A 27,603-nucleotide genomic window follows, 5' to 3' on the forward strand; every position below is an offset into this window, starting at 1 on the left:
TTACTTTTCTGGGCACTGAATATCAATTCTGAAGGAAAAAAACCTCGTCAGTAATGGAGAAAGTGCTTCTTCAGGCTACAGAGGCTAGGAAAGAAATGAGTTGGCCAAAGTTAGCAACATCATTTGGATGGATTATGCTCATTGGGGAAACTTGTAGGATCTGTAGAAGAAACTCCTATTTCAAAGTGTATGCAATAAATCTGAATATTGTTATTTTTTCACAGAGCTTGGGACCTGACTGGAGCAGCAATGAACCTTGTATTGTTACTTAAATTTCCGAGCTTGCCAAATTATTGTTGGTAAATGCAGGTGACTTTATCAAAGCACATTTCACATGCCGCAGCTAGGAATTTGGTCCCAATTCTGTCAGTCCATCCATTCCGATGGATAAGAGGTATTTTAAATGTGAGCACTCCATTTAACTAATTGAATTGAATACTTGAGTGGTTAAGTCCTTTTGGATGCTTAATTTCTAATTACTCAATGTGAATCTTTGTCCCCCCTGAATTTGCCAAGCACTGGGCAGTTCTGGAATATTCCAAATATTTACAATAGATGGATATACATTATTGAAGGCAAGCTGGTAGATTTGACTACCATTCAGGTAGTCAACAACAATACATACAGGGCGGCACGGTGGCACAGTGGTTAGCACTGCTGCCTCACAGCGCCTGAGACCTGGGTTCAATTCCCGCCTCAGGCGACTGACTGTGTGGAGTTTGCACGTTCTCCCCGTGTCTGCGTGGGTTTCCTTCGGGTGTTCCGGTTTCCTCCCACAGTCCAAAAGATGTGCAGGTTCAGGTGAATTGGCCATACTAAATTGTCCGTCGTGTTAGGTAAGGGGTGAATGTAGGGGTAGGGGTAGGGGTGGGTTTCGCTTCGGCGTGTCGGTGTGGACTTGTTGGGCCGAAGGGCCTGTTTCCACACTGTATTGTAATCTGTAATATAAGTAACTTTATGAATTGCTTACTGTTCTATTGAAACCACAGATTGTCTCCCAAGGATTCCCAAATCTAAAAAGTGCAATCCAGATATGCTCACTATCACCATCTGGGAGCAGTCTCCCAAAGTGCTCCCAGAATTTAGAAAGCGCACACACTGCCCTCCAAAGTTAAATCTGCTCTCACAGGCTTCACTCTTATTGTATACAATGACATTTATTGTCCAGTTCTTTAACGTGACAAATGATTTTACAAACAATTTAGAAAATACTTTAAATCCTGAAGAAATGTGGTGTCAGCCCTTTGTAGAGGTGAATGGAAAGTGTGATGTTTGCTTGATCTTTGGCTCGATGTATCAGGTCGAACTGAACCTTAAGGAAAATGTGGGATGTTACCCACACACTTGGTTTAAAAAAGCAAAGATTTTGCTCTGAGATTTAAATGTTCAAGGAGGTTTAATAAAAATCCTTCCAAAAATTGAGTTTGACTTCAGCTCCTTTAAAGAGACATGCTCTTGGCCTTCACTTTTGTGACATGTGATCATTCTTTGTTAAAGGTGGCTGTGTGCAACACTGCAGGATGTCGTGCTGAAGTGCCTAATTGGGTGGATGAGCTTTATTACTGGTGTAAGTTGGCTAATTTTGAGACAGAATGTTACTTTGAGTTAAATCTTGTTTTTAAACTGAGACGTGCTTGTGTAACTCAAGTGTGGAAACTATGCTCATGTTTGCAATGAACCTTTCACTTTTGGAGATTAGTATTTTTCCGATCTGTTTTGTAAATAAGTTCACGATAGAAAGCACAGTGCTGGAGAACCGCAAGTCCAGCAGCATCTCTGAGGGGAATTAAACATTGTAAGTTTCAAGTCCAGTGACCTTTTCTCCATTCACACAAAGAGTCAGTGAACTTGAAATGTAACATTATTTTCTCTTCACCGATGCCCACAGAACTGCTGAGTTTCTCCAGCACTTTGTTTCTGGGGTTCAGATCTCCAGCACCTACAGTTTATTGTTTTGTTATAGATCCTATGATTTGACTTGGGGAGTGAGAGGCAGCAACTGTGATCAACGAGGATAAAACTCCCCAACCACTGAAAACAAACCGGTTCTTTATACTTTGCAAAACACAACTGTAAATAAGAAATGCAAATAAGCTCAGTGCTAGGTGTCATCCCACCGCCCTTGTCTCAAACTTGCTACTCATCTTTGAGGACTAATCTGTCAGAATTGTGTTTGCTCGCTTCCTTTGAGATCACAGTCCACAAATGTCCCAGTTCTGTGAATTTTAATTTTGTCCATCCTAATCCAACACCAGCACCTGAAAGTGAAGAGTGAGGGAGGAGTGCAAAATATAACAACAAAAGAACTAGGAAGACGATAAGGCCGTCGTGCCATTCATTAAGATCATGGCTGATCATTTTGTGGACGCAGAACCATTTACCAACGTTCTCACCATATCCCTTACGTAAATAATTATTTAATTATTTTTAAAAGAGTTATCTTAGCTTTAAAAAACGCTTACTGAACTAGCATCAACTACTTCCCTGGCCAATGAATTCCATAGAAGTTAAGAAGTTCCTTCTTAATTCAGTCTTAAATTTGCTGCCTCTAATCTTTGCCCTCTTGTCCTGGCTTCACCAGCCAGTGGAAACATTCTCTCTACTTCTATGTTATCCATTCCATTCATTATTTTATATGTTTCCCATTTTTCTGAATACCAATCAATATAATCCCAATCTACTCAGTCTCTGTTAAGCCAACCCCCTCAACTCTGGAATCTATCTAGTTAATCTCCTCTGCACCTCCTCGAGTGCCAGTACATCCTTGAGCAAGTAACGAGACAGAAACTGCATGCAATACTCCAGGTGTTGCCTCAACAGCATCCAATATAGCTGGAACATAAACTCTGCTTTTGAACACAATCCCTTCAGCAATGAAGGTCAAAATTCCATTTGCTTTCTGAATTGATTGTTGTACCTGGTAAGGTAACCAACTCCCATTCCTAGACGAGATGGTACAGAGAACACCGAACGGAGATTTCACCACAAAGGTATACAGGAAAGCCACGCACACAGACCAAGTCCTGAACTATGAAAGCAACCGCCCCAACACACACAAACGAAGGTGCATCAAGACACTATTCAAAAGGGCCACAACACACTGCAGCACACCAGAACTTCAAAAAGAGGAAGAGGAACATCTATACAATGTATTCGCCAAAAACGGATACCCGCGCAATTTCATCAACGGATACCTAAGAGAAAGACAACGGAACGAGGACATGCCGCAACCCAAAGGACTAGCCATACTACCATACATCAGGAGCATTTCCGAACTGACAGCCACACTACTACGACCACTACGACTTATAACTGCACACAAACCAACAGCCACTCTCAGACAACAACTCACCAGAACGAAGGACCCGATACCTAGCATGAGGAAAACTAATGTAGTGTACAAAATCCCATGCAAGGACTGCACAAAACACTACATAGGACAAATGGGAAGACAGCTATGGATCCGCATCCATAAACATCAACTAGCCACAAAACGACACGACCAGCTATCCTGAGTAGCCACACACGCAGACGACAAGCAACATGAATTCGACTGGGACGACACTACCATTATAGGGCAAGCCAAACAGCGAACAGCCAGGAAATTCCTAGTCGCATGGCACTCATCCACAAACTCTATCAACAAACACATCAGCCAGGACCCAATGTACCGGCCACGACAGCGGACAGCTGAAACTGACAACCGGAAGCGGCAGGGACAGGCCACTATAAACACCGGCGGAAACACCACAGAAGCATTTCACAGGAGGCTCCCGAGCACTGACGATGTCACCTAGACAGGGGACAAAACGCTTGCAACACAAATTTCCAGTTCGGCAAAAAAATAACACAATAACGAGCACCCGAGATACAAATCTTGTCCCAAATTTTGAAGTCTCCAGTCTCGACAAGGGCGTGGGTTCGAATCCCACCGCTGCAATTTCTGCTGACAAGCTCCAACGACGGAGCTTCTTAAAATACTGTTACGATCCCAGCTGTTTTGATGTATAAACAGAAGAAAAATGGCTTTGCTTCCCGGGGAATTAACTGTGGTGTGGGGAAGTGTCTGTGCTGGCATGATCGTGTTCGCCTCCCGTGCGGAAAATCGCCAGCACCTCGACTGTTGCTTTATGTTCCAGACATTTTGAATTTTTACTGGAAACCAATGGAGACTGTTACTTCATCGCTGTTGTGAAACAAAGTCCATCGGTGACTCGACTTGTTGTTATTTGGTTTTCTGGCCAATGGGAAAATCGTTCCAATGAATTTCGATGTCATACCTGATTGAATTTCTCCCATTTCCTTCATTTCCGACCTCGAAACATCGGAAGGGAAAGGTAATCTATTCGAGACTGTGATTGGTGAAATTCACTTTTTCTGGCCAATTCTTATTACGTTCTTTCTTTCTCTCTTTTCAGCATTGTCTGGAAAGTGGTGGTGCACTAAGGCTGCAGTATGTTTGAAAGAGTAGTTTGGAAATGCCGTGTTTTTAGTTGTGAGATTACTTTATGACTCATGCCCCCGGACTGTCTCACATTTAGCATTCATGCTCGCTGTGTCTGAAAATGCATTTGGTTTGCCAGTTTTGTTTCTGTTACATGTTAAATACTTTCTGTTTTGCGATTCGCTCAATACATTACGAATTAAAGGGTTTCTTAGGTAACTTGCAGCAGCAAAAATCCTCAGCTGAGGATCTGGGAAAATTTCACAGAGAATGGTCTGTCGGAGCTAAAGTAAGGAAGTCGTTCGTTTCTGCAGTGTTTCACAACACTACCTTTCCCGTGAGCAGTCGAACAGACGAAATGATTGTGCCACAGACTGCGATGGCAAACTCCGCTAAAAAGTAATCCTTTAAAGCCGGTGGAAGCAACACGACGTTATTGGGATACACCGTGAAAAAAGATAATTCGGCGCACCTCGTCCATGCTCACCACATAGCCAAAATTAAACAAGTCCTGTTCCCCAGCATTTGGCCCCAATCCCTCTAAACGCATCCCCTCCAGAAACTCACCCGATTATCTTTGCAATTTTCTGAGTGTAATAGCCTCCTCCACTTCCTCTGGTAGATCATTCCAAACACGCACAACCTTCTTTGTGGGAAATGTGCCTCAGGTCCTTTGTCACTTTCAGCCCACTCACCTAAAAGCTATGCTGTCATGTTTTCAACTCACACCAACTTGTGTAAAACACGTAAATACTCAATATACCAACCTTCCATAAGGTCATGTCGCAGATGTTACGCTGCAGGGAAAGTTGTCCCAACCTATTCCACCTCGCCCTACGGTACAAACATCGACGATATCTTTGTCTATATTTTGTCATCAATTGAACGTGTCTTTTTTTTTTACGTTTTCAAGATGTCAATTAAGCTGGACAACAACGAGCTATTGGAAACAGAAAGGTGAAACGTAGAACGGATTCAACTTTCAGTGCTGGACGCCACTGAGCCGCAGCACGACCGGCTCTGGCTTGTTTTTGTAGTGTCGTGGTCATCACGTTCACCTAACACGCGAAAGGTCCCCAGTGCGAAAATGGGCAGAAACTGCTTTGTTCTTCAACTGCAGCCTTTTACATGGACAAGAGCTGAGCTTTCTTGCATGCTTTCCCACCTGCAAACCTGCTTAAGAATTTGCTCGAACAAATCTGCTCTCGTAGTGAAGTGTAATGCAATTCCATTTAATTACAGTGCAAAGCGTTGTTAAGTTTTACTACAACCTGGTTCTGATCATATGCCATTCTGTTTGAGAGTGTAGTTACCGCCTTCTGATGCTTCCACGAAAAGCAGTACCGCATTTGCCTTCCTTGCGCTGGTCGCTCGGTTCAAAGAGAGGAAAGAAGCAGATGCTCTGGTGTCACAGCGCACCACGAATTCCTGAACTTGTCTGTCTGTCAAATGTACCCCAAGGTCGTCTCAGAAAGACCTCATTTGGAAGCTGTCAATCGTTATTCAACGTGCGAGAATTGGCACCAGATGTCCTGAATCATGTTGTGGAGCAATTCGCACGTTAGTAGCTCAATCAATCAGCAACAGCAATGAAAGAAATTACACTCTCGGAGGAACCTTTCGACTTCCGCATTCATAGCGTCGCTAGTATTAAGGTCCGCCCCGAGATCTAAGTCATGTTGGAACTGAAACGGAGGAATCGACAGAGAGGCTACAGAATGACATCGCATCCATTTGGTTTTCTTTAAATCACTGACGAGCAGGAAAATGTTAACGGGGAGGGCGATGTGGAAGTGAGGCAGTTGCAGCTCTGGTGAAATTCCTTCTTTGTGATTCACTCAGCAACCAGAGACGAGAAGGTGACTCAGGCGTGAAAGCTCTTCACATCGAGAACAACAAACACTCAAGGGCAGTTAGCACCTCTTCTGGAGTGGGGGTGGGGAGAGGTAATTACCTTTTGACTTCTGTTACGATGTTCAGAAACTGGCTTTTAGATTGAGGTGAACAGAAACTGCATTTCTAAAAAGCACCATGGAATTTAGCAAAATTTATTGAGTCGCTGCTCGTCGATTCCCACACAGGTTTCCAACTCAGTTGATATCCATGTGGCTCATGTCCAGGAGTGAATATCTCAGCAGCAAATTGCACTGTTAAGGTAAAAGGCAAGGAAAGTGGCATCTCGAACTGGCTCCGAGGTCAGAGCATCCTCACAATGTGATCTGTCGTTCTCGGATTGTAATGCCACCTCCGGTTTTAGGGTGGAGAACATTCTTTGCGACTCTTATTCTGAAAAATATAACAGACACAGTGACTGAACTTATGCTGCACGGTAATATGTGGAACACGGCCTGCTCAGGTTTGTGCATTTTCCCTGTAGTCCGGTGTGTTTCGTTTTCCGTGTAAACGTGAAAGTCGTCCTGTTTCGAACAATGGGTGAAATCATTTAGAAAAGGAAGAATGTAAATTCCGGTAATGTCAAGCATCTCATTGTTATTTGACCAAATCATAAGCGAACCCATATTCTCACGCACTCACAGATACATTTGTAGCTGAAAAGAGTCTGAGAAGATAGACTCAGCTTACCATTGACTTTTATCAGGATTTATGGGCTATCAATATCTGCTGCGAAATTGACATTGTAGCCAGGCACATCCCAGCAGCTGTGAGAGTCCGAGAGTAATCATGGAAGCCTTTTCATGTGACTTTACATCTGTTATTATGCAGGAGCACAATTGGAAATACAAGAAAATCTGGTGGTGCGGCCGGCTGGTAGTGTGGCCGAGCGGTCTGAGGCGCTGGATCTAGGTTCCAGTCTCGAAAGGGTTGTGGGTTCGAATCCCACCACTGCCATTTCTGCTGGTCAACTCCAATGCTGCAGCTGGTTAAAATGTTGTTTCGGTGCCCACTGTATATTGATGTTGAAAACTAAAGTAAAATGGATTTGCTTCCCAGGGAATTAACTGTGGTGTGGGATACTGCCAAATATTTCAAAATGTCTCTGCTGTCATGATCGTGTTCCCCTCCTGCGCGGAAAATCGCAAACAGTTCTGCCGTCCCAGAAAAGTTGAGCTTTTACTGGAACCGAATGGAGACTGTTATTTCCTCGCCGTTTTGAAAGGAAGTCCTCCGGTGACTCTATTCGTTGTTATTTGGGTTTCTAGCTAATGGGAAAATCGTTCCAATGAATTTCGATGTCATACCTTGTTGAATTTCTCCCATTTCCTTCATTTCCGTCCTGGAAACATCGGAAGGGAAAGGTAATCTAATCGAGACTGTGATTGGTGAAATTCACTTTTTCCGGCCAATTCTTATTATGTTCTTTCTTTCTCTCTTTTCAGCATTGCCTGGAAAGTGGTGGTGCACTAAGGCTGCAGTATGTTTGAAAGAGAAGTTTGGAAATGCCGTGTTGTTAGTTGTGAGATTACTTTATGACTCATGCCCTCGGACTGTATCACATTTAGCATTCATGCATCTCTGTGTCTGAAAATGCATGCGGTATGCCAGTTTTGTTGGTGGTCCGTGTTAAATGCTTTCTGTTTTGCGATTCGCTCAATACATTTCGATTTAATAGGGTTTCTGAGGTAACTTCCAGCAGCAAAAATCCTCAGCTGAGGATCTGAGAAAATTTCACAGAGTATGGTCAGTCGGAGCTAAAGTAAGGAAGTCGTTCGTTTCTGCAGTGTTTGACAATACTACCTTTCCCGTGAGCAGTCGAACAGACGAAATGATTGTGCCACAGACTGCGATGGCAAACTCCGCGAAAAAGTAATCCTTTAAAGCCGGTGGAAGCAACACGACGTTATTGGGGTACACCGTGGAAAAAGATACTTCGGTGGACCTCGTCCATGCTCAACACATAGCCAAAATTGAACAAGTCCCGTTCTTCAGCATTTGGCCCCAATCCCTCTAAACGCATCCTATACAGAAACTCACCCGATTACCTTTGCAATTTTCTAAGTGTAATAGCCTCCTCCACTTCCTCTGGTAGATCATTGCAAACACGCACAACCTTCTTTGTGGGAAATGTGCCTCAGGTCCTTTGTCACTTTCAGCCCACTCACCTTAAAGCTATGATGTCGACTTTTCATCTCACACCAACTTCGGTAAAACACGTAAATACTCAGTTTGCCACCCTTCCATAAGGTCATGTCGCGGCTGTTATACTGCAGGGAAAGTTGTCCCAGCCTATTCCACCTCGCCGTACTGTACAAACATCGACGACATCTTTGTCTATATTTTGTCATCAATTTAACGTGTCTGTTTTTTCACGTTTTCAAGATGTCAATTTCGCTGGACAACAACGAGCTATTGGAAACAGAAAGGTGAAACGTAGAACGGATTCAACTTTCAGTGCTGGACGCCACTGAGCCGCAGCACGGGCGGCAGTGGCTTGTTTTTGTAGTGTAGTGGTCATCACGTTCACCTAACACGCGAAAGGTCCCCAGTGCGAAACTGGGCAGAAACTGCTTTGCTCTTCAACTGCAGCCTTTTACATGGACAAGAGCTGAGCTTTCTTGCATGCTTTCCCACCTGCACACCTGCCTTCGAATTTGCTCGAACAAATCTGCTCTCGTAGTGAAATGTAATGCAATTCCATTTAATTACAGTGCAAAGCGTTGTTAAGTTTTTCTCCAACCTGGTTCTGATCATATGCCTTTCTGTTTGAGTGTGTAGTTACCGCCTTCTGATCCTTCCACGAAAAGCAGTACCGCATTTGCCTTCCTTGCGCTGGTCGCTCGGTTCAAAGACAGGAAAGAAGCAGATGCTCTGGTGTCACAGCGCACCACGAATTCCTGAACTTGTCTGTCTGTCAAATGTACCCCAAGGTCGTCTCAGAAAGACCTCATTTGGAAGCTGTCAATCGTTATTCAACGTGCGAGAATTGGCACCAGATGTCCTGAATCATGTTGTGGAGCAATTCGCACGTTAGTGGCTCAATCAATCAGCAACAGCAATGAAAGAAATTACACTCTCGGAGGAACCTTTCGACTTCCGCATTCATAGCGTCGCTCGTATTAAGGTCCGCCCCGAGATCTAAGTCATGTTGGAACTGAAACGGAGGAATCGACAGAGAGGCTACAGAATGACATCGCATCCATTTGGTTTTCTTTAAATCACTGACGAGCAGGAAAATGTTAACGGGAAGGGCGATGTGGAAGTGAGGCAGTTGCAGCTCTGGTGAAATTCCTTCTTTGTGATTCACTCAGCAACGAGAGACGAGAATGTGACTCAGGCGTGAAAGCTCTCACATCGAGAACAACAAACACTCAAGTGCAGTTAGCACCTCTTCTGGAGTGGGGGTGGGGTGAGGTAATTACCTTTTGACTTCTGTTACTATGTTCAGAAAATGGCTTTTAGATTGAGGTGAACAGCAACTGCATTTCTAAAAAGCACCATGGAATTTAGCAAAATTTATTGAGTCGCTGCTCGTCGATTCCCACACAGGTTTCCAACTCAGTTGATATCCATGTGGCTCATGTCCAGGAGTGAATATCTCAGCAGCAAATTGCACTGTTAAGGTAAAAGGCAAGGAAAGTGGCATCTCGAACTGGCTCCGAGGTCAGAGCATCCTCACAATGTGATCTGTCGTTCTCGGATTGTAATGCCACCTCCGGTTTTAGGGTGGAGAACATTCTTTGCGACTCTTATTCTGAAAAATATAACAGACACAGTGACTGAACTTATGCTGCACGGTATTATGTGGAACACGGCCTGCTCAGGTTTGTGCATTTTCCCTGTAGTCCGGTGTGTTTCGTTTTCCGTGTAAACGTGAAAGTCGTCCTGTTTCGAACAATGGGTGAAATCATTTAGAAAAGGAAGAATGTAAATTCCGGTAATGTCAAGCATCTCATTGTTATTTGACCAAATCATAAGCGAACCCATATTCTCACGCACTCACAGATACATTTGTAGCTGAGAAGAGTCTGAGAAGATAGACTCAGCTTACCATTGACTTTTATCAGGATTTATGGGCTATCAATATCTGCTGCGAAATTGACATTGTAGCCAGGCACATCCCAGCAGCTGTGAGAGTCCGAGAGTAATCATGGAAGCCTTTTCATGTGACTTTACATCTGTTATTATGCAGGAGCACAATTGGAAATACAAGAAAATCTGGTGGTGCGGCCGGCTGGTAGTGTGGCCGAGCGGTCTGAGGCGCTGGATCTAGGTTCCAGTCTCGAAAGGGTTGTGGGTTCGAATCCCACCACTGCCATTTCTGCTGGTCAACTCCAATGCTGCAGCTGGTTAAAATGTTGTTTCGGTGCCCACTGTATATTGATGTTGAAAACTAAAGTAAAATGGATTTGCTTCCCAGGGAATTAACTGTGGTGTGGGATACTGCCAAATATTTCAAAATGTCTCTGCTGTCATGATCGTGTTCCCCTCCTGCGCGGAAAATCGCAAACAGTTCTGCCGTCCCAGAAAAGTTGAGCTTTTACTGGAACCGAATGGAGACTGTTATTTCCTCGCCGTTTTGAAAGGAAGTCCTCCGGTGACTCTATTCGTTGTTATTTGGGTTTCTAGCTAATGGGAAAATCGTTCCAATGAATTTCGATGTCATACCTTGTTGAATTTCTCCCATTTCCTTCATTTCCGTCCTGGAAACATCGGAAGGGAAAGGTAATCTAATCGAGACTGTGATTGGTGAAATTCACTTTTTCCGGCCAATTCTTATTATGTTCTTTCTTTCTCTCTTTTCAGCATTGCCTGGAAAGTGGTGGTGCACTAAGGCTGCAGTATGTTTGAAAGAGAAGTTTGGAAATGCCGTGTTGTTAGTTGTGAGATTACTTTATGACTCATGCCCTCGGACTGTATCACATTTAGCATTCATGCATCTCTGTGTCTGAAAATGCATGCGGTATGCCAGTTTTGTTGGTGGTCCGTGTTAAATGCTTTCTGTTTTGCGATTCGCTCAATACATTTCGATTTAATAGGGTTTCTGAGGTAACTTCCAGCAGCAAAAATCCTCAGCTGAGGATCTGAGAAAATTTCACAGAGTATGGTCAGTCGGAGCTAAAGTAAGGAAGTCGTTCGTTTCTGCAGTGTTTGACAATACTACCTTTCCCGTGAGCAGTCGAACAGACGAAATGATTGTGCCACAGACTGCGATGGCAAACTCCGCGAAAAAGTAATCCTTTAAAGCCGGTGGAAGCAACACGACGTTATTGGGGTACACCGTGGAAAAAGATACTTCGGTGGACCTCGTCCATGCTCAACACATAGCCAAAATTGAACAAGTCCCGTTCTTCAGCATTTGGCCCCAATCCCTCTAAACGCATCCTATACAGAAACTCACCCGATTACCTTTGCAATTTTCTAAGTGTAATAGCCTCCTCCACTTCCTCTGGTAGATCATTGCAAACACGCACAACCTTCTTTGTGGGAAATGTGCCTCAGGTCCTTTGTCACTTTCAGCCCACTCACCTTAAAGCTATGATGTCGACTTTTCATCTCACACCAACTTCGGTAAAACACGTAAATACTCAGTTTGCCACCCTTCCATAAGGTCATGTCGCGGCTGTTATACTGCAGGGAAAGTTGTCCCAGCCTATTCCACCTCGCCGTACTGTACAAACATCGACGACATCTTTGTCTATATTTTGTCATCAATTTAACGTGTCTGTTTTTTCACGTTTTCAAGATGTCAATTTCGCTGGACAACAACGAGCTATTGGAAACAGAAAGGTGAAACGTAGAACGGATTCAACTTTCAGTGCTGGACGCCACTGAGCCGCAGCACGGGCGGCAGTGGCTTGTTTTTGTAGTGTAGTGGTCATCACGTTCACCTAACACGCGAAAGGTCCCCAGTGCGAAACTGGGCAGAAACTGCTTTGCTCTTCAACTGCAGCCTTTTACATGGACAAGAGCTGAGCTTTCTTGCATGCTTTCCCACCTGCACACCTGCCTTCGAATTTGCTCGAACAAATCTGCTCTCGTAGTGAAATGTAATGCAATTCCATTTAATTACAGTGCAAAGCGTTGTTAAGTTTTTCTCCAACCTGGTTCTGATCATATGCCTTTCCGTTTGAGTGTGTAGTTACCGCCTTCTGATCCTTCCACGAAAAGCAGTACCGCATTTGCCTTCCTTGCGCTGGTCGCTCGGTTCAAAGACAGGAAAGAAGCAGATGCTCTGGTGTCACAGCGCACCACGAATTCCTGAACTTGTCTGTCTGTCAAATGTACCCCAAGGTCGTCTCAGAAAGACCTCATTTGGAAGCTGTCAATCGTTATTCAACGTGCGAGAATTGGCACCAGATGTCCTGAATCATGTTGTGGAGCAATTCGCACGTTAGTGGCTCAATCAATCAGCAACAGCAATGAAAGAAATTACACTCTCGGAGGAACCTTTCGACTTCCGCATTCATAGCGTCGCTCGTATTAAGGTCCGCCCCGAGATCTAAGTCATGTTGGAACTGAAACGGAGGAATCGACAGAGAGGCTACAGAATGACATCGCATCCATTTGGTTTTCTTTAAATCACTGACGAGCAGGAAAATGTTAACGGGAAGGGCGATGTGGAAGTGAGGCAGTTGCAGCTCTGGTGAAATTCCTTCTTTGTGATTCACTCAGCAACGAGAGACGAGAATGTGACTCAGGCGTGAAAGCTCTCACATCGAGAACAACAAACACTCAAGTGCAGTTAGCACCTCTTCTGGAGTGGGGGTGGGGTGAGGTAATTACCTTTTGACTTCTGTTACTATGTTCAGAAAATGGCTTTTAGATTGAGGTGAACAGCAACTGCATTTCTAAAAAGCACCATGGAATTTAGCAAAATTTATTGAGTCGCTGCTCGTCGATTCCCACACAGGTTTCCAACTCAGTTGATATCCATGTGGCTCATGTCCAGGAGTGAATATCTCAGCAGCAAATTGCACTGTTAAGGTAAAAGGCAAGGAAAGTGGCATCTCGAACTGGCTCCGAGGTCAGAGCATCCTCACAATGTGATCTGTCGTTCTCGGATTGTAATGCCACCTCCGGTTTTAGGGTGGAGAACATTCTTTGCGACTCTTATTCTGAAAAATATAACAGACACAGTGACTGAACTTATGCTGCACGGTATTATGTGGAACACGGCCTGCTCAGGTTTGTGCATTTTCCCTGTAGTCCGGTGTGTTTCGTTTTCCGTGTAAACGTGAAAGTCGTCCTGTTTCGAACAATGGGTGAAATCATTTAGAAAAGGAAGAATGTAAATTCCGGTAATGTCAAGCATCTCATTGTTATTTGACCAAATCATAAGCGAACCCATATTCTCACGCACTCACAGATACATTTGTAGCTGAAAAGAGTCTGAGAAGATAGACTCAGCTTACCATTGACTTTTATCAGGATTTATGGGCTATCAATATCTGCTGCGAAATTGACATTGTAGCCAGGCACATCCCAGCAGCTGTGAGAGTCCGAGAGTAATCATGGAAGCCTTTTCATGTGACTTTACATCTGTTATTATGCAGGAGCACAATTGGAAATACAAGAAAATCTGGTGGTGCGGCCGGCTGGTAGTGTGGCCGAGCGGTCTGAGGCGCTGGATCTAGGTTCCAGTCTCGAAAGGGTTGTGGGTTCGAATCCCACCACTGCCATTTCTGCTGGTCAACTCCAATGCTGCAGCTGGTTAAAATGTTGTTTCGGTGCCCACTGTATATTGATGTTGAAAACTAAAGTAAAATGGATTTGCTTCCCAGGGAATTAACTGTGGTGTGGGATACTGCCAAATATTTCAAAATGTCTCTGCTGTCATGATCGTGTTCCCCTCCTGCGCGGAAAATCGCAAACAGTTCTGCCGTCCCAGAAAAGTTGAGCTTTTACTGGAACCGAATGGAGACTGTTATTTCCTCGCCGTTTTGAAAGGAAGTCCTCCGGTGACTCTATTCGTTGTTATTTGGGTTTCTAGCTAATGGGAAAATCGTTCCAATGAATTTCGATGTCATACCTTGTTGAATTTCTCCCATTTCCTTCATTTCCGTCCTGGAAACATCGGAAGGGAAAGGTAATCTAATCGAGACTGTGATTGGTGAAATTCACTTTTTCCGGCCAATTCTTATTATGTTCTTTCTTTCTCTCTTTTCAGCATTGCCTGGAAAGTGGTGGTGCACTAAGGCTGCAGTATGTTTGAAAGAGAAGTTTGGAAATGCCGTGTTGTTAGTTGTGAGATTACTTTATGACTCATGCCCTCGGACTGTATCACATTTAGCATTCATGCATCTCTGTGTCTGAAAATGCATGCGGTATGCCAGTTTTGTTGGTGGTCCGTGTTAAATGCTTTCTGTTTTGCGATTCGCTCAATACATTTCGATTTAATAGGGTTTCTGAGGTAACTTCCAGCAGCAAAAATCCTCAGCTGAGGATCTGAGAAAATTTCACAGAGTATGGTCAGTCGGAGCTAAAGTAAGGAAGTCGTTCGTTTCTGCAGTGTTTGACAATACTACCTTTCCCGTGAGCAGTCGAACAGACGAAATGATTGTGCCACAGACTGCGATGGCAAACTCCGCGAAAAAGTAATCCTCACGTTCACCTAACACGCGAAAGGTCCCCAGTGCGAAACTGGGCAGAAACTGCTTTGCTCTTCAACTGCAGCCTTTTACATGGACAAGAGCTGAGCTTTCTTGCATGCTTTCCCACCTGCACACCTGCCTTCGAATTTGCTCGAACAAATCTGCTCTCGTAGTGAAATGTAATGCAATTCCATTTAATTACAGTGCAAAGCGTTGTTAAGTTTTTCTCCAACCTGGTTCTGATCATATGCCTTTCTGTTTGAGTGTGTAGTTACCGCCTTCTGATCCTTCCACGAAAAGCAGTACCGCATTTGCCTTCCTTGCGCTGGTCGCTCGGTTCAAAGACAGGAAAGAAGCAGATGCTCTGGTGTCACAGCGCACCACGAATTCCTGAACTTGTCTGTCTGTCAAATGTACCCCAAGGTCGTCTCAGAAAGACCTCATTTGGAAGCTGTCAATCGTTATTCAACGTGCGAGAATTGGCACCAGATGTCCTGAATCATGTTGTGGAGCAATTCGCACGTTAGTGGCTCAATCAATCAGCAACAGCAATGAAAGAAATTACACTCTCGGAGGAACCTTTCGACTTCCGCATTCATAGCGTCGCTCGTATTAAGGTCCGCCCCGAGATCTAAGTCATGTTGGAACTGAAACGGAGGAATCGACAGAGAGGCTACAGAATGACATCGCATCCATTTGGTTTTCTTTATATCACTGACGAGCAGGAAAATGTTAACGGGAAGGGCGATGTGGAAGTGAGGCAGTTGCAGCTCTGGTGAAATTCCTTCTTTGTGATTCACTCAGCAACGAGAGACGAGAATGTGACTCAGGCGTGAAAGCTCTCACATCGAGAACAACAAACACTCAAGTGCAGTTAGCACCTCTTCTGGAGTGGGGGTGGGGTGAGGTAATTACCTTTTGACTTCTGTTACTATGTTCAGAAAATGGCTTTTAGATTGAGGTGAACAGCAACTGCATTTCTAAAAAGCACCATGGAATTAAGCAAAATTTATTGAGTCGCTGCTCGTCGATTCCCACACAGGTTTCCAACTCAGTTGATATCCATGTGGCTCATGTCCAGGAGTGAACATCTCAGCAGCAAATTGCACTGTTAAGGTAAAAGGCAAGGAAAGTGGCATCTCGAACTGGCTCCGAGGTCAGAGCATCCTCACAATGTGATCTGTCTTTCTCGGATTGTAATGCTACCTCCGGTTTTAGGGTGGAGAACATTCTTTGGGACTCTTTTTCTGAAAAAAAAACAGACACAGTGACTGAAAGTATCCTGCACGGTATGATGTGGAACACGGCCTGCTCAGGTTTGTGCATTTTCCCTGTAGTCCGGTGTGTTTCGTGTTCCGTGTAAACGTGAAAGTCGTCCTGTTTCGAACAATGGGTGAAATCATTTAGAAAAGGAAGAATGTAAATTCCGGTAATGTCAAGCAGCTCATTGTTATTTGACCAAATCATAAGCGAACCCATATTCTCACGCACTCACAGATACATTTGTAGCTGAAAAGAGTCTGAGAAGATAGACTCAGCTTACCATTGATTTTTATCTGGATTGATGGGCTATCAATATCTGCTGCGAAATTGACATTGGAGCCAGGCACATCCCAGCAGCTGTGCGAGTCCGAGAGTAATCATGGAAGCCTTTTCATGTGACTTTACATCTGTTATTATGCAGGAGCACAATTGGAAATACAAGAAAATCTGGTGGCGCGGCCGGCTGGTAGTGTGGCCGAGCGGTCTGAGGCGCTGGATCTAGGTTCCAGTCTCGAAAGGGTTGTGGGTTCGAATCCCACCACTGCAATTTCTGCTGGTCAATTCCTCTGCTGCAGCTGGTTAAAATGCTGTTTCGGTGCCCACTGTATATTGATGTTGAAAACTAAAGTAAAATTGATTTGCTTCCCAGGGAATTAACTGTGGTGTGGGATACTGCCAAATATTTCAAAATGTCTCTGCTGTCATGATCATGTTCCCCTCCTGCGCGGAAAATCGCAAACAGTTCTGCCGTCCCAGAAAAGTTGAGCTTTTACTGGAACCGAATGGAGACTGTTATTTCCTCGCCGTTTTGAAAGGAAGTCCTCCGGTGACTCTATTCGTTGTTATTTGGGTTTCTAGCTAATGGGAAAATCGTTCCAATGAATTTCGATGTCATACCTTGTTGAATTTCTCCCATTTCCTTCATTTCCGTCCTGGAAACATCGGAAGGGAAAGGTAATCCAATCGAGACTGTGATTGGTGAAATTCACTTTTTCCGGCCAATTCTTATTATGTTCTTTCTTTCTCTCTTTTCAGCATTGCCTGGAAAGTGGTGGTGCACTAAGGCTGCAGTATGTTTGAAAGAGAAGTTTGGAAATGCCGTGTTGTTAGTTGTGAGATTACTTTATGACTCATGCCCTCGGACTGTATCACATTTAGCATTCATGCATCTCTGTGTCTGAAAATGCATGCGGTATGCCAGTTTTGTTGGTGTTCCGTGTTAAATGCTTTCTGTTTTGCGATTCGCTCAATACATTTCGATTTAATAGGGTTTCTGAGGTAACTTCCAGCAGCAAAAATCCTCAGCTGAGGATCTGAGAAAATTTCACAGAGTATGGTCAGTCGGAGCTAAAGTAAGGAAGTCGTTCGTTTCTGCAGTGTTTGACAATACTACCTTTCCCGTGAGCAGTCGAACAGACGAAATGATTGTGCCACAGACTGCGATGGCAAACTCCGCGAAAAAGTAATCCTTTAAAGCCGGTGGAAGCAACACGACGTTATTGGGGTACACCGTGGAAAAAGATACTTCGGTGGACCTCGTCCATGCTCAACACATAGCCAAAATTGAACAAGTCCCGTTCTTCAGCATTTGGCCCCAATCCCTCTAAACGCAACCTATACAGAAACTCACCCGATTACCTTTGCAATTTTCTAAGTGTAATAGCCTCCTCCACTTCCTCTGGTAGATCATTGCAAACACGCACAACCTTCTTTGTGGGAAATGTGCCTCAGGTCCTTTGTCACTTTCAGCCCACTCACCTTAAAGCTATGATGTCGACTTTTCATCTCACACCAACTTCGGTAAAACACGTAAATACTCAGTTTGCCACCCTTCCATAAGGTCATGTCGCGGCTGTTATACTGCAGGGAAAGTTGTCCCAGCCTATTCCACCTCGCCGTACTGTACAAACATCGACGACATCTTTGTCTATATTTTGTCATCAATTTAACGTGTCTGTTTTTTCACGTTTTCAAGATGTCAATTTCGCTGGACAACAACGAGCTATTGGAAACAGAAAGGTGAAACGTAGAACGGATTCAACTTTCAGTGCTGGACGCCACTGAGCCGCAGCACGGGCGGCAGTGGCTTGTTTTTGTAGTGTAGTGGTCATCACGTTCACCTAACACGCGAAAGGTCCCCAGTGCGAAACTGGGCAGAAACTGCTTTGCTCTTCAACTGCAGCCTTTTACATGGACAAGAGCTGAGCTTTCTTGCATGCTTTCCCACCTGCACACCTGCCTTCGAATTTGCTCGAACAAATCTGCTCTCGTAGTGAAATGTAATGCAATTCCATTTAATTACAGTGCAAAGCGTTGTTAAGTTTTTCTCCAACCTGGTTCTGATCATATGCCTTTCTGTTTGAGAGTGTAGTTACCGCCTTCTGATCCTTCCACGAAAAGCAGTACCGCATTTGCCTTCCTTGCGCTGGTCGCTCGGTTCAAAGACAGGAAAGAAGCAGATGCTCTGGTGTCACAGCGCACCACGAATTCCTGAACTTGTCTGTCTGTCAAATGTACCCCAAGGTCGTCTCAGAAAGACCTCATTTGGAAGCTGTCAATCGTTATTCAACGTGCGAGAATTGGCACCAGATGTCCTGAATCATGTTGTGGAGCAATTCGCACGTTAGTGGCTCAATCAATCAGCAACAGCAATGAAAGAAATTACACTCTCGGAGGAACCTTTCGACTTCCGCATTCATAGCGTCGCTAGTATTAAGGTCCGCCCCGAGATCTAAGTCATGTTGGAACTGAAACGGAGGAATCGACAGAGAGGCTACAGAATGACATCGCATCCATTTGGTTTTCTTTAAATCACTGACGAGCAGGAAAATGTTAACGGGGAGGGCGATGTGGAAGTGAGGCAGTTGCAGCTCTGGTGAAATTCCTTCTTTGTGATTCACTCAGCAACCAGAGACGAGAAGGTGACTCAGGCGTGAAAGCTCTCACATCGAGAACAACAAACACTCAAGTGCAGTTAGCACCTCTTCTGGAGTGGGGGTGGGGTGAGGTAATTACCTTTTGACTTCTGTTACTACGTTCAGAAACTGGCTTTTAGATTGAGGTGAACAGCAACTGCATTTCTAAAAAGCACCATGGAATTTAGCAAAATTTATTGAGTCGCTTCTCGTCGATTCCCACACAGGTTTCCAACTCAGTTGATATCCATGTGGCTCATGTCCAGGAGTGAACAGCTCAGCAGCAAATTGCACTGTTAAGGTAAAAGGCAAGGAAAGTGGCATCTCGAACTGGCTCCGAGGTCAGAGCATCCTCACAATGTGATCTGTCTTTCTCGGATTGTAATGCTACCTCCGGTTTTAGGGTGGAGAACATTCTTTGGGACTCTTTTTATGAAAAAAAAAACAGACACAGTGACTGAAAGTATGCTGCACGGTATGATGTGGAACACGGCCTGCTCAGGTTTGTGCATTTTCCCTGTAGTCCGGTGTGTTTCGTGTTCCGTGTAAACGTGAAAGTCGTCCTGTTTCGAACAATGGGTGAAATCATTTAGAAAAGGAAGAATGTAAATTCCGGTAATGTCAAGCAGCTCATTGTTATTTGACCAAATCATAAGCGAACCCATATTCTCACGCACTCACAGATACATTTGTAGCTGAAAAGAGTCTGAGAAAATAGACTCAGCTTACCATTGATTTTTATCTGGATTGATGGGCTATCAATATCTGCTGCGAAATTGACATTGGAGCCAGGCACATCCCAGCAGCTGTGCGAGTCCGAGAGTAATCATGGAAGCCTTTTCATGTGACTTTACATCTGTTATTATGCAGGAGCACAATTGGAAATACAAGAAAATCTGGTGGCGCGGCCGGCTGGTAGTGTGGCCGAGCGGTCTGAGGCGCTGGATCGAGGTTCCAGTCTCGAAAGGGTTGTGGGTTCGAATCCCACCACTGCAATTTCTGCTGGTCAACTCCGATGCTGCAGCTGGTTAAAATGCTGTTTCGGTGCCCACTGTATATTGATGTTGAAAACTAAAGTAAAATTGATTTGCTTCCCAGGGAATTAACTGTGGTGTGGGATACTGCCAAATATTTCAAAATGTCTCTGCTGTCATGATCATGTTCCCCTCCTGCGCGGAAAATCGCAAACAGTTCTGCCGTCCCAGAAAAGTTGAGCTTTTACTGGAACCGAATGGAGACTGTTATTTCCTCGCCGTTTTGAAAGGAAGTCCTCCGGTGACTCTATTCGTTGTTATTTGGGTTTCTAGCTAATGGGAAAATCGTTCCAATGAATTTCGATGTCATACCTTGTTGAATTTCTCCCATTTCCTTCATTTCCGTCCTGGAAACATCGGAAGGGAAAGGTAATCTAATCGAGACTGTGATTGGTGAAATTCACTTTTTCCGGCCAATTCTTATTATGTTCTTTCTTTCTCTCTTTTCACCATTGCCTGGAAAGTGGTGGTGCACTAAGGCTGCAGTATGTTTGAAAGAGAAGTTTGGAAATGCCGTGTTGTTAGTTGTGAGATTACTTTATGACTCATGCCCTCGGACTGTATTACATTTAGCATTCATGCATCTCTGTGTCTGAAAATGCATGCGGTATGCCAGTTTTGTTGGTGTTCCGTGTTAAATGCTTTCTGTTTTGCGATTCGCTCAATACATTTCGATTTAATAGGGTTTCTGAGGTAACTTCCAGCAGCAAAAATCCTCAGCTGAGGATCTGAGAAAATTTCACAGAGTATGGTCAGTCGGAGCTAAAGTAAGGAAGTCGTTCGTTTCTGCAGTGTTTGACAATACTACCTTTCCCGTGAGCAGTCGAACAGACGAAATGATTGTGCCACAGACTGCGATGGCAAACTCCGCGAAAAAGTAATCCTTTAAAGCCGGTGGAAGCAACACGACGTTATTGGGGTACACCGTGGAAAAAGATACTTCGGTGGACCTCGTCCATGCTCAACACATAGACAAAATTGAACAAGTCCCGTTCTTCAGCATTTGGCCCCAATCCCTCTAAACGCATCCTATACAGAAACTCACCCGATTACCTTTGCAATTTTCTGAGTGTAATAGCCTCCTCCACTTCCTCTGGTAGATCATTTCAAACACGCACAACCTTCTTTGTGGGAAATGTGCCTCAGGTCCTTTGTCACTTTCAGCCCACTCACCTTAAAGCTATGATGTCGACTTTTCATCTCACACCAACTTCGGTAAAACAAGTAAATACTCAGTTTGCCACCCTTCCATAAGGTCATGTCGCGGCTGTTACGCTGCAGGGAAAGTTGTCCCAGCCTATTCCACCTCGCCGTACTGTACAAACATCGACGACATCTTTGTCTATATTTTGTCATCAATTTAACGTGTCTGTTTTTTCACGTTTTCAAGATGTCAATTTCGCTGGACAACAACGAGCTGTTGGAAACAGAAAGGTGAAACGTAGAACGGATTCAACTTTCAGTGCTGGACGCCACTGAGCCGCAGCACGGGCGGCAGTGGCTTGTTTTTGTAGTGTAGTGGTCATCACGTTCACCTAACACGCGAAAGGTCCCCAGTGAGAAACTGGGCAGAAACTGCTTTGCTCTTCAACTGCAGCCTTTTACATGGACAAGAGCTGAGCTTTCTTGCATGCTTTCCCACCTGCAAATCTGCCTTCGAATTTGCTCGAACAAATCTGCTCTCGTAGTGAAATGTAATGCAATTCCATTTAATTACAGTGCAAAGCGTTGTTAAGTTTTTCTCCAACCTGGTTCTGATCATATGCCATTCTGTTTGAGAGTGTAGTTACCGCCTTCTTATCCTTCCACGAAAAGCAGTACCGCATTTGCCTTCCTTGCGCTGGTCGCTCGGTTCAAAGACAGGAAAGAAGCAGATGCTCTGGTGTCACAGCGCACCACGAATTCCTGAACTGTCTGTCTGTCAAATGTACCCCAAGGTCGTCTCAGAAAGACCTTATTTGGATGCTGTCAATCGTTATTCAACGTGCGAGAATTGGCACCAGATGTCCTGAATCATGTTGTGGAGCAATTCGCACGTTAGTGGCTCAATCAATCAGCAACAGCAATGAAAGAAATTACACTCTCGGAGGAACCTTTCGACTTCCGCATTCATAGCGTCGCTAGTATTAAGGTCCGCCCCGAGATCTAAGTCATGTTGGAACTGAAACGGAGGAATCGACAGAGAGGCTACAGAATGACATCGCATCCATTTGGTTTTCTTTAAATCACTGACGAGCAGGAAAATGTTAACGGGGAGGGCGATGTGGAAGTGAGGCAGTTGCAGCTCTGGTGAAATTCCTTCTTTGTGATTCACTCAGCAACCAGAGACGAGAAGGTGACTCAGGCGTGAAAGCTCTCACATCGAGAACAACAAACACTCAAGTGCAGTTAGCACCTCTTATGGAGTGGGGGTGGGGTGAGGTAATTACCTTTTGACTTCTGTTACTATGTTCAGAAACTGGCTTTTAGATTGAGGTGAACAGCAACTGCATTTCTAAAAAGCACCATGGAATTTAGCAAAATTTATTGAGTCGCTTCTCGTCGATTCCCACACAGGTTTCCAACTCAGTTGATATCCATGTCGCTCATGTCCAGGAGTGAACATTCCAGCAGCAAATTGCACTGTTAAGGTAAAAGGCAAGGAAAGTGGCATCTCGAACTGGCTCCGAGGTCAGAGCATCCTCACAATGTGATCTGTCGTTCTCGGATTGTAATGCTACCTCCGGTTTTAGGGTGGAGAACATTCTTTGGGACTCTTTTTCTGAAAAAAAAAACAGACACAGTGACTGAAAGTATACTGCACGGTATGATGTGGAACACGGCCTGCTCAGGTTTGTGCATTTTCCCTGTAGTCCGGTGTGTTTCGTGTTCCGTGTAAACGTGAAAGTCGTCCTGTTTCGAGCAATAGGGTGAAATCATTTAGCAAAGGAAGAATGTAAGTTCCGGTCATGTCAAGCAGCTCATGGTTATTTGACCAAATCATAAGCGAACCCATATTCTCACGCACTCACAGATACATTTGTAGCTGAAAAGAGTCTGAGAAGATAGACTCAGCTTACCATAGATTTTTATCTGGATTGATGGGCTATCAATATCTGCTGCGAAATTGACATTGGAGCCAGGCACATCCCAGCAGCTGTGCGAGTCTGAGAGGAATCATGGAAGCCTTTTCATGTGACTTTACATCTGTTATTATGCAGGAGCACAATTGGAAATACAAGAAAATCAAGCGGCGCGGCCGGCTGGTAGTGTGGCCGAGCGGTCTGAGGCGCTGGATCCAGATTCCAGTCTCGAAAGGGTTGTGGGTTCGCATCCCACCACTGCCATTTCTGCTGGTCAATTCCTCTGCTGCAGCTGGTTAAAATGCTTATTTCGGTGCCCACTGTATATTGATGTTGAAAACTAAAGTAAATGGATTTGCTTCCCAGGGAATTAACTGTGGTGTGGGATACTGCCAAATATTTCAAAATGTCTCTACTGTCATGATCGTGTTCCCCTCCTGCGCGGAAAATCGCAAACAGTTTTGCCGTCCCAGAAAAGTTGAGCTTTTACTGGAACCGAATGGAGACTGTTATTTCCTCGCCGTTTTTAAAGGAAGTCCTACGGTGACTCTACTCGTTGTTATTTGGGCTTCTAGCTGATGGGAAAATCGTTCCAATGAATTTCGATGTCATACCTTGTTGAATTTCTCCCATTTCCTTCATTTCCGTCCTGGAAACATCGGAAGGGAAAGGTAATCTAATCGAGACTGTGATTGGTGAAATTCACTTTTTCCGGCCAATTCTTATTATGTTCTTTCTTTCTCTCTTTTCAGCATTGCCTGGAAAGTGGTGGTGCACTAAGGCTGCAGTGTGTTTGAAAGAGAAGTTTGCAAATGCCGTGTTGTTAGTTGTGAGATTACTTTATGACTCATGCCCTCGGACTGTATCACATTTAGCATTCATGCATCTCTGTGTCTGAAAATGCATGCGGTATGCCAGTTTTGTTAGTGTTCCGTGTTAAATGCTTTCTGTTTTGCGATTCGCTCAATACATTTCGATTTAATAGGGTTTCTGAGGTAACTTCCAGCAGCAAAAATCCTCAGCTGAGGATGTGAGAAAATTTCACAGAGTATGGTCAGTCGGAGCTAAAGTAAGGAAGTCGTTCGTTTCTGCAGTGTTTGACAATACTACCTTTCCCGTGAGCAGTCGAACAGACGAAATGATTGTGCCACAGACTGCGATGGCAAACTCCGCGAAAAAGTAATCCTTTAAAGCCAGTGGAAGCAACACGACGTTATTGGGGTACACCGTGGAAAAAGATACTTCGGTGGACCTCGTCCATGCTCAACACATAGACAAAATTGAACAAGTCCCGTTCTTCAGCATTTGGCCCCAATCCCTCTAAACGCATCCGATACAGAAACTCACCCGATTACCTTTGCAATTTTCTGAGTGTAATAGCCTCCTCCACATCCTCTGGTAGATCATTTCAAACACGCACAACCTTCTTTGTGGGAAATGTGCCTCAGGTCCTTTGTCACTTTCAGCCCACTCACCTTAAAGCTATGATGTCGACTTTTCATCTCACACCAACTTCGGTAAAACACGTAAATACTCAGTTTGCCACCCTTCCATAAGGTCATGTCGCGGCTGTTACGCTGCAGGGAAAGTTGTCCCAGCCTATTCCACCTCGCCGTACTGTACAAACATCGACGACATCTTTGTCTATATTTTGTCATCAATTTAACGTGTCTGTTTTTTCACGTTTTCAAGATGTCAATTTCGCTGGACAACAACGAGCTATTGGAAACAGAAAGGTGAAACGTAGAACGGATTCAACTTTCAGTGCTGGACGCCACTGAGCCGCAGCACGGGCGGCAGTGGCTTGTTTTTGTAGTGTAGTGGTCATCACGTTCACCTAACACGCGAAAGGTCCCCAGTGCGAAACTGGGCAGAAACTGCTTTGCTCTTCAACTGCAGCCTTTTACATGGACAAGAGCTGAGCTTTCTTGCATGCTTTCCCGCCTGCAAATCTGCCTTCGAATTTGCTCGAACAAATCTGCTCTCGTAGTGAAATGTAATGCAATTCCATTTAATTACAGTGCAAAGCGTTGTTAAGTTTTTCTCCAACCTGGTTCTGATCATATGCCATTCTGTTTGAGAGTGTAGTTACCGCCTTCTGATCCTTCCACGAAAAGCAGTACCGCATTTGCCTTCCTTGCGCTGGTCGCTCGGTTCAAAGACAGGAAAGAAGCAGATGCTCTGGTGTCACAGCGCACCACGAATTCCTGAACTTGTCTGTCTGTCAAATGTACCCCAAGGTCGTCTCAGAAAGACCTCATTTGGAAGCTGTCAATCGTTATTCAACGTGCGAGAATTGGCACCAGATGTCCTGAATCATGTTGTGGAGCAATTCGCACGTTAGTGGCTCAATCAATCAGCAACAGCAATGAAAGAAATTACACTCTCGGAGGAACCTTTCGACTTCCGCATTCATAGCGTCGCTAGTATTAAGGTCCGCCCCGAGATCTAAGTCATGTTGGAACTGAAACGGAGGAATCGACAGAGAGGCTACAGAATGACATCGCATCCATTTGGTTTTCTTTAAATCACTGACGAGCAGGAAAATGTTAACGGGGAGGGCGATGTGGAAGTGAGGCAGTTGCAGCTCTGGTGAAATTCCTTCTTTGTGATTCACTCAGCAACCAGAGACGAGAAGGTGACTCAGGCGTGAAAGCTCTCACATCGAGAACAACAAACAGTGCAGTTAGCACCTCTTCTGGAGTGGGGGTGGGGTGAGGTAATTACCTTTTGACTTCTGTTACTATGTTCAGAAACTGGCTTTTAGATTGAGGTGAACAGCAACTGCATTTCTAAAAAGCACCATGGAATTTAGCAAAATTTATTGAGTCGCTTCTCGTCGATTCCCACACAGGTTTCCAACTCAGTTGATATCCATGTGGCTCATGTCCAGGAGTGAACATTCCAGCAGCAAATTGCACTGTTAAGGTAAAAGGCAAGGAAAGTGGCATCTCGAACTGGCTCCGAGGTCAGAGCATCCTCACAATGTGATCTGTCGTTCTCGGATTGTAATGCTACCTCCGGTTTTAGGGTGTAGAACATTCTTTGGGACTCTTTTTCTGAAAAAAAAAACAAACACAGTGACTGAAAGTATACTGCACGGTATGATGTGGAACACGGCCTGCTCAGGTTTGTGCATTTTCCCTGTAGTCCGGTGTGTTTCGTGTTCCGTGTAAACGTGAAAGTCGTCCTGTTTCGAGCAATAGGGTGAAATCATTTAGCAAAGGAAGAATGTAAGTTCCGGTAATGTCAAGCAGCTCATGGTTATTTGACCAAATCATAAGCGAACCCATATTCTCACGCACTCACAGATACATTTGTAGCTGAAAAGAGTCTGAGAAGATAGACTCAGCTTACCATAGATTTTTATCTGGATTGATGGGCTATCAATATCTGCTGCGAAATTGACATTGGAGCCAGGCACATCCCAGCAGCTGTGCGAGTCTGAGAGGAATCATGGAAGCCTTTTCGTGTGACTTTACATCTGTTATTATGCAGGAGCACAATTGGAAATACAAGAAAATCAAGCGGCGCGGCCGGCTGGTAGTGTGGCCGAGCGGTCTGAGGCGCTGGATCCAGATTCCAGTCTCGAAAGGGTTGTGGGTTCGAATCCCACCACTGCCATTTCTGCTGGTCAATTCCTCTGCTGCAGCTGGTTAAAATGCTTATTTCGGTGCCCACTGTATATTGATGTTGAAAACTAAAGTAAATGGATTTGCTTCCCAGGGAATTAACTGTGGTGTGGGATACTGCCAAATATTTCAAAATGTCTCTCCTGTCATGATCGTGTTCCCCTCCTGCGCGGAAAATCGCAAACAGTTTTGCCGTCCCAGAAAAGTTGAGCCGAATGGAGACTGTTATTTCCTCGCCGTTTTGAAAGGAAGTCCTACGGTGACTCTACTCGTTGTTATTTGGGCTTCTAGCTGATGGGAAAATCGTTCCAATGAATTTCGATGTCATACCTTATTGAATTTCTCCCATTTCCTTCATTTCCGTCCTGGAAACATCGGAAGGGAAAGGTAATCTAATCGAGACTGTGATTGGTGAAATTCACTTTTTCCGGCCAATTCTTATTATGTTCTTTCTTTCTCTCTTTTCAGCATTGTCTGGAAAGTGGTGGTGCACTAAGGCTGCAGTATGTTTGAAAGAGTAGTTTGGAAATGCCGTGTTGTTAGTGGTGAGATTACTTTATGACTCATGCCCTCGGACTGTATCACATTTAGCATTCATGCATCTCTGTGTCCGAAAATGCATGCGGTATGCCAGTTTTGCTGGTGTTCCGTGTTAAATGTTTTCTGTTTTGCGATTCGCTCAATACATTTCAATTTAATAGGGTTTCTGAGGTAACTTCCAGCAGCAGAAATCCTCAGCTGAGGATGTGAGAAAATTTCACAG

This window comes from Chiloscyllium plagiosum, unplaced genomic scaffold, assembly GCF_037043375.1.
Source record: "Chiloscyllium plagiosum isolate Xiang-an unplaced genomic scaffold, Cpla_swu_hap1 HiC_scaffold_37, whole genome shotgun sequence".
Lineage (NCBI taxonomy): Eukaryota > Metazoa > Chordata > Chondrichthyes > Orectolobiformes > Hemiscylliidae > Chiloscyllium > Chiloscyllium plagiosum.